At 43.9% G+C, this 12,211-nt stretch overlaps 1 long non-coding RNA gene across 1 annotated transcript; it reads right to left on the reverse strand.

Moving 5' to 3' along the window:
• Positions 1–366: 366 nt before the first annotated feature.
• LOC306695508 lies at positions 367–2,298 on the reverse strand. Its single transcript, XR_013767077.1, has 3 exons — positions 1,901–2,298; positions 1,390–1,546; positions 367–1,076 (listed from the first exon to the last, which is right to left on the reverse strand). It is a non-coding gene; the product is annotated as an uncharacterized lncRNA (long non-coding RNA).
• Between the last annotated feature and the right edge of the window lie 9,913 nt (positions 2,299–12,211).

Genomic DNA, 12,211 nt, shown 5'->3' on the forward strand with positions numbered 1-12,211 from the left:
AGAAAGACAGGACACACAGCTGTACAGACGTCAGAATATCAAGGAAGCAACTCAGCTCGCATCAGTCTCCGCGCAGCTTGACTCTGTCTGCACAAGTCATTTAAACATGCAGTTCACTGAAGGGGACAGACAAGCAGTCATTTAACATTTGCCTCGTGCAGTAGCTGCACTGTAACAAATTTCCCCGTTAAATTACAGTAAAGAGCTGGCAGCTACAGGCTCCAGCTTCTAACTGTAATTCTACAGCATACCTACTGTAATGTACAACAACGGTTTCATACTGTAAAAAAGTATGACAGTACAGTGCTGTATAGAAAATGCATGAACAGTTCATTACCGTAGAATGTATTTACAGTATGACACTGCTAGAAGCTAATGATTTAAAATGTTACATTTCAAAATAAAACCCCTGAAAATTGCGAGCATAGAAACGACTCAAACAAGAGATGGCCTTACATTAAAAAGCTTTTATTAAAGCCAATGCAGTGTCAAACACATTCAATAACTGACAATTTTACAGTGATCACATTTTTGCAAAATACAAATATTAAAAGCACCATATAAAATTGTATTCATTAAAGTAAATTAGAACAAAAAACATTGTCAGTAATTACGTTATTGTACAATACAATCAGACCAGAACACTGCATCATGTTAAACAGATTCGCAACAATCTATATACAACTCTTATAGTTTACTAAATGTACCCCGCCTTCAGTATCACTTTTTTATTTAGTTATGGTCATTAGTGTAATAGAAAGCAAGTAAAAGAACAAATCTGGAACTGCACATTTGAGACAACTCGATAGAACTGAACAGAACACAATTTTGAAACTTGTTACCTTAAAAGGAAAAAAGAACACCAGCAGTGTGGGCGATCTCTCCTTCCTCCTATGTGGAGATGTGCTGTGGACTACATAAAGCCACACTCAAAGTCCAGGAGGTTTTTTATGAGGGTGGCCACATGGGGATTGACAGCTCCTGCCTTCTTCTGGACCAGCTTCCCTGTCTTTCTGGACACCACCTTCCCCTGGTTGGCCTTTGTCCCCCTTTCCAGGTTGAGACCAATGAAGCGCCTAAATAACAGAGAAAGCATATATATATTAGGTGTGGTATGTAAAGAATATTCACACTTAATACTAAACCCCATTGGAATAAACAAATACAAATTACAAGTATTCTGACCTCTGTGTCTACTAACAATGAGAGAATAATCTTATTTTCATCTAACATATGTGTGAATATTTCATATAAGCAAAAAATGTGAACATACAAGGTCTGATTTTTGTTCTACACGTTCTCACATCAAGGCTACAAGCTCAATCATGTTGCAACATATTAACCTTCAGAAAAATATCCAAATAATATTTAAGACTGCAGAAGATTTACCTTTGAACAAACTCCAGTGTCCTTGCAGCTTCCTCTTGGTATTGCAAGTTGAACACATCGTAGCTGGAGAAAACCGCAGCAGCAACGTGATGAAGCTTGGCTGGATGCCTTCACAGACGACGTGGCTTCAATGCTTATCAAGCAGCGTCACCAGCAACTAATGCAGACAACAATTATAGTTAATGTTCTGAAACCATATCAAATATATATATATTAACTCAGCTTGTTGATTCAATTGCTGAGAAATTCAATCAGGTATCTATGAAAATGAAATAACTCTCGCTGGTAACGCCGGTAGATCGCATGCCATTCTTTTCTAACACACGGGTCACCACGTATGCACAGTGAACCGCGTGAGCTACTGCAGCAGTCGCTGTCCTGCAAGCACCGCTCGTTAGCATGTTAGCATGCAACAAGTCACGTTATCGGCAAAAAATCAGTACAATACAATGTAGATTCAACACAAAATGACTGAACACGGTCAAGCTAACTTTGATAACATCTAAATTACCTTGTTCAGTGAGCCACAGGGGCAGGATGGACGGTGTCCGCTGCGTGTTTGTAGGCGAGCTGAAGCAGCAGGTGGTGCTCGGTCTGCTTCGGTGCTTCGGTCAGAGTCCGTTGAAAATCGTCTTCTCAAATTCCCTCTTATTATTATTCTTCCATCCTGAATAAAATCACCGGTCTATGATATCTAAAGCTTTCTGTTCATTTTCTTTAGGTTGACTATGTGCTAACTAAGCAGTAGATACTTGATGCCGTGTGCTGTTGAAGAGTAAGGGGCGGGCTTAGTCAACTGAAAAAGGAAAAAATACTGTAGTATACTGCAAGATTGGACAGTAGCTGCTGTTAATTTTTTTTTTCTTCCAAGGCCTCAACTTTTGCTGGATTTAACTGTATTCAACTGTATTTACGAAGAACAGTACCTTGCTGTTGAGAATTTCTTGTATTTTTACAGCAATTTGTTACAGTGTGTGCTTCCTCTGTGTATATCTTTACCATATGTTTTGTAAATGCATATATACGTTAGAGGTGCAACGGATCACAACTGAGTCACGGATCGGATCAGCAGAAAGAAATGGGGAGCAAATGTAACTTTTAGAGATGCCTCCATCACGTTTTTCCATCTATATATATATATATATATATATATGAGCTGATACAGATTATCTATTTTATATTGCTGAGAAATCATCTTTCAAACTTATTTATTTATATATTTAGCATCACTTAATACACATATTTACAGATTGGAGCATGAACGCATGATAATGGAACTCAATAGAACCTCCGTCTGTTAGCTATTAGCTCCGGTACTGCTAACGTTACTAGCTCACTACTCTCCCATATTTCAATGTCAATATGAATTCAATATTGTTCGGCTCTAATAACAGACACGCTGGGTCTGGCACAGACATCGACAATAAACTCACTTTATTACTCAGTATTGCCGGCATTTTAATAAAATCAGCCGTCATGTGAATTGAGACGTGGCGCCCAGTCTCAGAGTCTTCCCTCCCCATCTCTTTTCAAAGTCACCGTCACTGCAACGCGTCTCCTCGATTCAGTCGAGTGTGATGGAAGTGGATGGTTGTGCGAGGTTATCGGGGGATGGGGGAAGCAGTGCCATCTGTGTTCAAATATGTTTGCTCATGTCTAGCATAAGGTGCAAGCAGAGTGTTTAAGATGCACGCGTAGAAATGTGTACATAATGCGTTACACACCATTAGGTGTAAGAGGTATGCGTTTTTTTTGGGGGGGGGGGGGCTTGGAGTGAAATGAAGTGACTGTGGTCTGATTGGGCGTTCACTCAAAATGATGAAGTCAGGCTTCAGTGCTCCGACAGTCTCATCAGCGTATTGACGTACACCGTTGGTGAGAAAACAACAACTGGAGCACAAGATGAATAAAAACACTCATTTGAGATTATCTTAATGGGTATTAATAATTATACCATCTAGTTTTCTGTTTTTCACTGTGGTTCTCTTTGTTTATTTGCTGGCACCACTTTTCTTCATTTCTGTCAACTCCATTCTAACTAACTCTGGAAAAACCAATTGATGCAAGGCAAGGCAAAGCAACGCGTCGGCTTCAGTCTCTGTGGAATATGGCCGAACAAATCAATATGCCGATTGGTTAATTGATGACGGCGGAGCAGATTTGCATCACCGGTTATTTCATAGTCCAATAATTAAAGCGGCCCGAGCCACACGGAAAATCTGCAAGACGTTGTCATAACTCAGTGGCGCGCGTTTACTAATTAAGACATACATTTGCCAGAGTGACTCGGCTCCAGCGCGACACACTGACATGTGCATTGATCTGAGGACGGGATATGTATGTCAGCACTAAATTCTAACAGCGTTAGAGCGCAGCACCAGCCACTTTGCGGCGCAATCCTGTCCGGCAAAACGCTTACAAGTGTCCGATGTTGACTGACACGTCTGGAGGGGGAAAACCTAAAATCAATTTGATAGTTAATTGGTTGCACGTACGGGCACGGGAGCGTACACGAAGCTCCTTGCAGTGTAAGTGTGATCCATTGATAGATTTAACAGGTACTGTGTAATAAGGGCCTTTGACATAGTGCTAGTTACAACACTTACAAATGCATGATGAATGACTAAATGAAACAAGTGTGAGTGCGTCCAGAATGTTTGTTGTGTGTTAAGACCTGTCCATGTGAGGGTGTGTGTGTGCATGTGTGTGTCTGTGTCGACCAACGCGATAAAAGGCCTAATTGAAGATCTCATTGACAAACGCATTCATTCCGTCCTAATTGATGACATCACTTAGAGCCCTTCTGGTGTTGCAGGCAAGGCATGCATAAGGAAGGTCGGGTCAATAAGACCTCGTGACTGCATTCTAATATTGTAAGTACCAGTATAAAATGAATCAAAGTTAATCAAAGCATATCAACCTTAGCCCTCGTGATTATTATTAAATATATCTAAAAGTTTGATGGTTAGTAAGTTATTGATGACAAGGATTCAAGGAGGGAGGGGGGGTTTGGACAACAAAATACAGTCGTAGCCCATTTGCTACACCAGAAAAACATGACAAACAAAAACAGGAGTGCGTTCCTGTGCGTTTTTTGAACTTGCATCAGGAGGAATGCAAACAGAAGCAACAAAACTATTCTCTGGGCAATATGGGCCGACAAATTAACATAGAAAATTCAACATCGGGGAAACATTGTCCTTCATATTTGACTATGTTTGAGCACCAAACATCATTGATGTAAACACAGAGTCCCCCCTCCTCTCGTCCCACCGGAGTCCTGCGCTCGGTCCCGCGGTAAGTCCGTCAAATGCAGCTCGATGGAGCAAGATCTGTGTAAAGATGTGGGCATCTTTACACAGATCTACGTCTTTACACGGACTACATTAAGTAGTGACATCTGGAGTGACCTACTGCCGGCGGCAGTTGCCATTTTGACAGGTGAAAGCTACATTAGTAGTGTTATTAATAGACAATATATTTCTTTGATAAATATAATCCTTAGCCCTTAAAAGGGACACCTCCTTCTATTGTATATTCTCCTTCTATTGTATATTCCTTGGTTGCAGGAATGAGCCATGTTCCACAATAGACTATAGACTGGAATTTAAGATGAGAAATGTCTGTAGCTCATCAAGTCCTGACAAAAGATCACCACAGAGATCAGGGATCACAGAGCAGAGGGAATCCTGAAAGATTTAAAATCAGATCTTTGAAGTTCATTATCTGGAGTGAAATACCAACTGCACTCGGAATAAAGGCTGTCCTTAAAAAAAGAGAGGACGGCTGTTCTCAAAATGCAGAGCTCTTTGTTCCTCGTGCTGACACTGCAGCTCATTAGTAGCCACCTTTACCATCTAATGCATAGCAATACAACTGTCACATTATGTCCCTGTGATGTGTGCAAATGGGGGTGCACGACACATTTATAAACACCTCTAGAAAAGATCGAAAGAATTCACCGCAGCATTTTTCTAATGGACTTCATCTGATCACCTACTGTCAGTGACAACCCCAACTTTCGGGATGTTAAATGACTTGATGGAACACTATTTCTAAATGATCGCAATGAACTTTTTCCTTCATTTAGTTTGGTTGGTTTCAGATGATTCAAGTGCACATTTTAAATCAAGGGTGTTGATTTGTTCATTTAAAAAATGGCATCTTAAGTGATCACATCTCTAACTACCGGGCCCATCACCATATTATTTTTGTGCCATTTATGCGTGTCGGCAGTCAGTTGGCTCAGCCAGAGAAAACGCACTTCACACTGCCGGGGTGATTTAATGAGCCACAATCATTAGATACCTCATCAATTGTTTAATGCATTATAGGCACTGGAATTACTACGGACTCTGCATCTCTCATTACAGCAGTTATTAATACAGAGTTTCACATGTATTCCTTTTGCTCACAATATTCACCTCACCTTACCCACAATCCACTGCCTTCATTCCCCTGAGGGTCCCTGAGGTCAGGATCACTGTGACAACTTGTCCTGAATCAGAAACAAACTGCATCATTGTGTCCTCGGAAAAAAACAAGACTGTTACTGAGTTTGTGTGTGTGTGCGTGTGTGTGTGTGTGTGTGTGCGTGTGTGTGTGTGTGGTGCACACTTGAAATCTGAGCATGTCAGCCCTTCCAACAGTCTGGAGAGACACTTTAATTCCAATTTAATGATTCAAATACAATCTGTCTCTACACTAAAACACTTTGTTTTTTCAAATAGTTTTTTTAAACACACGGCTGTGTAGAATAACTCAATTATGCAAAAGACAAAGAGGCTATTGTCATCAGAGTGTATGGGCACAATATTTATTCTGTTTTTTACTGCTTTGTTTGCAAAAAGTGCAGGTGGTGATGCTATAGCTACTGTAGATGTCTCACCCTATATGTTTACTAGTGATTTATCATTGTTCCCTGCAGGCTTGTATTACACATTACCCCAGCAAACCAATGTATCTATTGCCGACCGTGCAGCATAAATTAAAGAATACATTTGGTTTCATGCCATACCTGTGATCTTCAAGATTATTCATTGGTCCAATGCACCGAAACCTCGATGCCTTCTTAGATTTTCTGCTAAGCACACCTGGAGAACTTTTGATTGATTGGATTTTCCATGAAAGTTTTCAGAGCTATATCATGGGGTGGATGTAAATATTGTCACTGTAAGACGGCTCCTAGGGTGCAGGCGAGGCAATGTGTAGCTAACAAACTACTGCCTGGAGCGATCACCTCTCTCCTGCTGGTTTGTGTCCTTGTCTGCAGCAACATAAATACGTGTGTGTGTGTGTGTGTGTGTGTGTGGTATCTACAGTACCTGAATCACTGGCAGCCTGTCACAAGAGAGGAGGAAGAGGGGGAAGGACGTGCACAAGAGACAGGGGAATGATTCAAGCTTACTACAAGGCTACTTGCTAAAGAAATGAATAATCTGCCAAAATGTGTCTTCATTTAAAATCTAAAATGGTCCTCCAGAGTCTATGATGACAATTGTGTCCATAGCAACCGACTGATATCCACAGCAGCGGTCACAAGGTCATTATTGACCAACCAGAATTGAGTATTATACAAAGCTGTGTAAAGGTATAGGAAACAAGTAACAACTATCACGGCTGGGCCTTGTGGTGTGTGTGTGTGTGTGTGTGTGTGTGTGTCTCTCTCTCCTGATCATGCTCATCATCTCCACCTGTGCCCAATCACCTGTCCCTGGCTTTTCCTTCTGCCAACCCCACTCATTTCTACTCACCTGCCGGCAATCCGCTCATCACCCCTCTCCTGCTTATACTCCCCTGCTTGCCCTGTTCCAGTTGCTGGATGATCCTTTGTTCCCTTTCCTCCCTGTGGACTCGTTGCAGCTCCAGTGATTAGTCCCTCGTGTTGATCCTCTGCGTCTCATGGTTTGTGACCAAGCCCTTTTTGTGACTTTGCCTTTTGTTTTCAGTTTGGACTTTGTCAGCTCCCGGTTGGAGTAGTTTTTGTTTTCTGTTTTTGTGTATGCTGTAGTAAAGAGTGCCCAGTAAAGAGCCTTGTGTTTCACCTCACCTTGTGTCCTGTGTCTAAGTCTGCGCCTGAGAAAAACTCTCCCAAAAAAACCTTAACGGGGAGAAAAAAAAGGAAGAAACTTTAAGGAGAGCAACAGAGGAGGATCCCTCAGGATGGACGTCATGTGTACAGAATGAACAACATAACAGTCACAATACATTCAATGCATATGACAGAAATGATTCATATGAGGGTAGTAAGCAGAATGATAGAAAAACATCAGCAGTGGATACAGTAAAATAGTAATGATAATAAAATCAGTATTGGTAATAGTAATAGAAATGTGACTAATAATTATAATGATAGTAGCAGTGGGTGTCAGGCAGGACCACGGTCCAGATATAACCACGAACCATGGAAACCTGTGAGGCGAGAAAGCACAAAGACCCCGCAGCCTAATGTTCATTTAGTAAATGATGGTCCATTTAGAGTCAAATAGACCATAAAGCAGGATATGCTTCAGGGCGGGCTTACTGACAGTTGACAGGTCGCCGCCGCTACCAGAGCTGTATACGGCGTCACTACGTCGCTCCTCCACATTCCAAATATAGTATCTTCTGTTCGATGGCTGCTAAAAAATACAACATGGCGACGGCAAAATCGCCAAACTCAAGGCTTCAAAACGGCAGTCCACAAACCAATGGGTGACGTCACGATGAGTACGTCCACTTCTTATTTACAGTCTATGGGCAGAACGCGGGGAGAAGGTTGCGGTTTTCAAACTTCCTAGCGCTTCCCTGCTCCTTTGGTGCACATTAGTGACGCAAACCCAGTTAAGGAAACTCTTAGAAAGGAGGTGGCCTCAGAAGGAAGCTGGCGGAAACCAGGGAGACAGACTGTGTAGAGATTGACGGAGACAAAGTGGTGGGCAGGGCTCGTGATTGATGAGACTACAGGGGAGAGTTAGACTCCTGACGTGCTGCGATACTACTGATTTATATTTAAGGGAGATGCTCTATCACTCTCAGAGGGGTGAAGGGAAGAGGAGAGAGGGAGGGACCGAGGTGAATGTGAGGACATTAGATCACTCTGTCAATCAGACGGGTTGCTCTCCAGCGCCTATCCCCATCTGTGTCCTGTGTTTGCATGCAAGCCCTTCGGTTAAGGTTTTCTCTATTCCTAACACCAGTTGCTGTTCGTGCCGGTAAGGTGTCGGGGAGTGTGAGCGCGCGTGTGTGTGATGTGATTCTTCATCTCCATGGCAGCGAATAAATCACTGTAAATAATCACTGTTTATCTTCCATTGTTCAGTTGTTTTATTTATTTTATCTCATGTTTGTGTGTGTGTGTGTGTGTGTGTGTGTGTGTGTGTGTGTGTGTGTGTGTGTGTGTGTGTGTGTGTGTGTGTGTGTGTGTGTGTGTGTGGGGGAAGGTGTTAGCGTGTGAAAGCAAGAGATAAAAAAAGAACTGGCTGTGGCGCTGAACTTTTCAAAGGTACACACAGCTGTACAGTAGCAGTGCCTACACACACTCACACACACCCACACACACACACACACACACACACACACACACACACACACACACACACACAGTGAAACTCCCATGTGGCCAAAAGACACATGCGTTAAACCCCTTCAAGCAATTAAAGCACTTCAGCAATATCTCCGTGTCCAATCACAAGACTTAAGATTACGGCCGTGACCAATGGGGATAAAACACTTTAACTCTGTGTATCTGTCACATATTCAAGCGCTCGTGTTCGGCTAAAAGGGCATGAAAAACCGCAAATCTCCACAACCAATCGCAAAGCATTCAGGTAAATAAAAATCTAAAGTAATTGGCACACACAAACTGACTCACTGATTTATGTAAGGTTTTAATCTATAATGCACTAATATGCAGAATAGGTAAAATAACAGAAGTCTGCGTGGGGATTAAATGCATAACTGTGTAAATTTGATGACAAAATACTCCGAGAAAACAATATTCCTCTCGCCAAATAATGAAAAGAAACCAAAAGCAGCGAAAGTAATTAACACGCAGCAACTGGCACCGATGACAGCCGCCATTAGCGGAGATAAGCTCACACAGTTACCAGACTGCTTTGGCGGGTTTGGCTGGAATAAATTAGCAGATGACTTGATCACATCATGTTGCTTTTATGAAGCGTCTTTATGACTCCGAATATTATCTGGGGTTGTATTTCACCCAAGACATTTACTGCGCAGGTCGCGTGTGTGTCGGTCACGCGGGTTAACACTGCACACAACAAAAGTAGTCAAGATAGAGATAACGACAAGATGACAACAAAGGCACACACACACAACACACACTGAAACACACACACACTCGGGGGGTAGGCATCAAACACAGAGAGGCAGACAAAGGCACACATTGCACACCAGGGAGCCGAGCTGTGATCATGACTACGGTAATAGTGAGGCCTCAGAGGGGAGTTGCCCCAGGCGTTCCTTAACATGTATAACGGAATCAGATGTTCCATCCAAAACAACAATAACATGTTCAAAAACAACAACACAGCAGACGTGTGCGCGGGGCCATGCATATGTATGCGTGCAGGCAAGCGCTCGTGCAAACGTGTTGTTTTGCGCGACTGGCCGTGCGTGTCTGGCCGACTGCGAATTGTTTTCTGTACTGTATGGCCAATGCAGGTCAATTAATAATGCAACACTTGCAGAGGTAAAGGCGGCCTGTGTGTCTGGTTAGAAGCGCAGAGGGGGAGGAAGAAGGGAGGAAGAGGCGGCGGGAGACAAAGAGAATGTGGCGATGGGCGAGCGGGAGGGGAGAAGATGGCACGAAGCCGGCACAAACAGAGGGAGTGTTGGTGCGATCTGGAGGGATGAAATAAGACGAAATCATTAAAGATTTTTTCCTTATTGCAAGATTTAAAAGTCTCTCCAACTCTGTCTCACGGCAACAGAGTGAGCATGAAGCGGATCAGTGTCTTGCTGGAGGGCTCTTCGGAAGGACGTTTGCATGTCGTGGATTTGACCTTCTGGTCTGAGGGTCTCCACCCCTCCCATCTCCTCCGACTCTATTAATATGTTTCTGCATATTCTTATACAATATTTATCTAAAAAAAACACATGTGTGTCCATGCACTGTTCATGTATTATGTTCATCATTTTTACCCCGCCCTGTTCTTCCTGCCCCCAAACAACGCAGACACGGGGCCGATTTAATTGGAAACAGGAGCCGCTTGTGTTTCATTAATATGATCGTCGTGTTTCCGGGAAGTGATTCACCTCCCCGTGAAAATAAATAAAGGATTATAATTAGCTAAAAACAAGCTCCAACTCAGCTTATCATCACAGAGGCCTCAGCGAAGGAAAGTGAGGATGATTGGATGTAATTGTGCCGGCAGGAAGACGGGTGTGGTGGTGGGGGGGGGAGGTAAATAAGGGACAGGTAATATCAGCCTCAAGGAGTTGCAGTGGTTGAGAAGAAAAGAGTCACAGTTGGTAGGTAGGTTAATGTGCTACACCCACGAATGCAATGATTTGTTTTCTTAAAAAAAAACACTTCCTGACAAATGTCTGATTAAACTGCAGCAGTTGTGTAAAGGCCAATGTGTTTGGGTTGAGCCAGGGATGGAGAACGAGAGCCATGGGTACAGACGGGATGGACGACATTAAAGAGGTCAGGAGGGAGAGAAGTGGAGAAGGCAGAGGGGGGTTTGAATTTATTGTCTGTTTGTTTGTGGGGATGCATTGAGGAGGAGGTGGGGGTGGTCAGGGGGAAAAGGGAGGAAGGAGGCGTGAAGTGTAAGAAAAAGTCCTTCGAGAGATAAGAACGGAGCATCGGACGGCTACATCAGCACATGACTGCATCACTGGAGATGCAGTGTGACCAGTGGCCCAAGAAGAAGAACAGTGTGTGTGGGCGTGTGTGTAGCCAAACAGGAAGAAGTGGAGAGAACATGTCCGTGTGTGACCATGTGTGTCTATATGTGTGTGCGCGCATGGATCCAATACTTGAAATATACCGGGGGGGGGGGGGGGGGGGGGGGGGGGGGGGGTGAGGGTGCCGAGGTGCGAAAGGAAAGTGATGAGGATGAATGTGAGTGTGCACACGCATGACAACGGGGGGCGGCGGTGCAGAGTGAGAGAATTACAAGGGGGGCGTATTCTTCTCTGCAGACAACAGGGCCGAGGGTGGGCAAGGTCTCGGGGGGTGGACGCTTGAGAGGCCCAAAGAATGGTAATGGCGAGCATCATGGGGGCTGAAATGGGGTGTGTTGGGTGTGTGTGTGTGTGTGTGTGTGTGTGTGTGTGGGGGAGGGGGGGTGCTAGGTGTAAGGAGAGGACAGCTGGATGTACAGTACACAAACCAGGCTGATTGTGGAGGCGGATAATAAAGGGGCAAGGGGGAAAAGAAGTGGGAGGATGATGGGGCGGGGGTGGAGGTGGGGGCATGTGAGGAGGAGGAGGAGGGATGAGGTGAGGAAGGGTGGTTGTTTGAGAAAGGGAGGGAGTAAAAAAAAGAAAGAAAAAAAAGTAGAAGACGAAGAGTGAGTCGCTGCAGAAGAGCTCCTAACCCACAAAGGAACCCCATGCAGCCTCAGCCACCGAGCCAGAACCACTGCAGCTGTGACTGCTGAGTTAGTGTGTGTGTGTGCGTGTGTGTGTGTACACGCGCAAGTTGAAGGCACTGTGTGTGTGTCTATTTGAACCTGCGGTGGGAACTGCGGCTTTGAAAACCTCGACCACATGCGAGACTGAGGTCTGAATCTCTGCAGCACACTGCAGAGTGGCAGCGCAGAAGTGGGTTAGAGAGAGAGAGAGAAAGAGAGAGGGGGGGGTGAGCGAG

This window comes from Pholis gunnellus (genome assembly GCF_910591455.1).
Source record: "Pholis gunnellus genome assembly, chromosome: 5".
In the NCBI taxonomy this organism is placed as follows: Eukaryota; Metazoa; Chordata; class Actinopteri; order Perciformes; family Pholidae; genus Pholis; species Pholis gunnellus.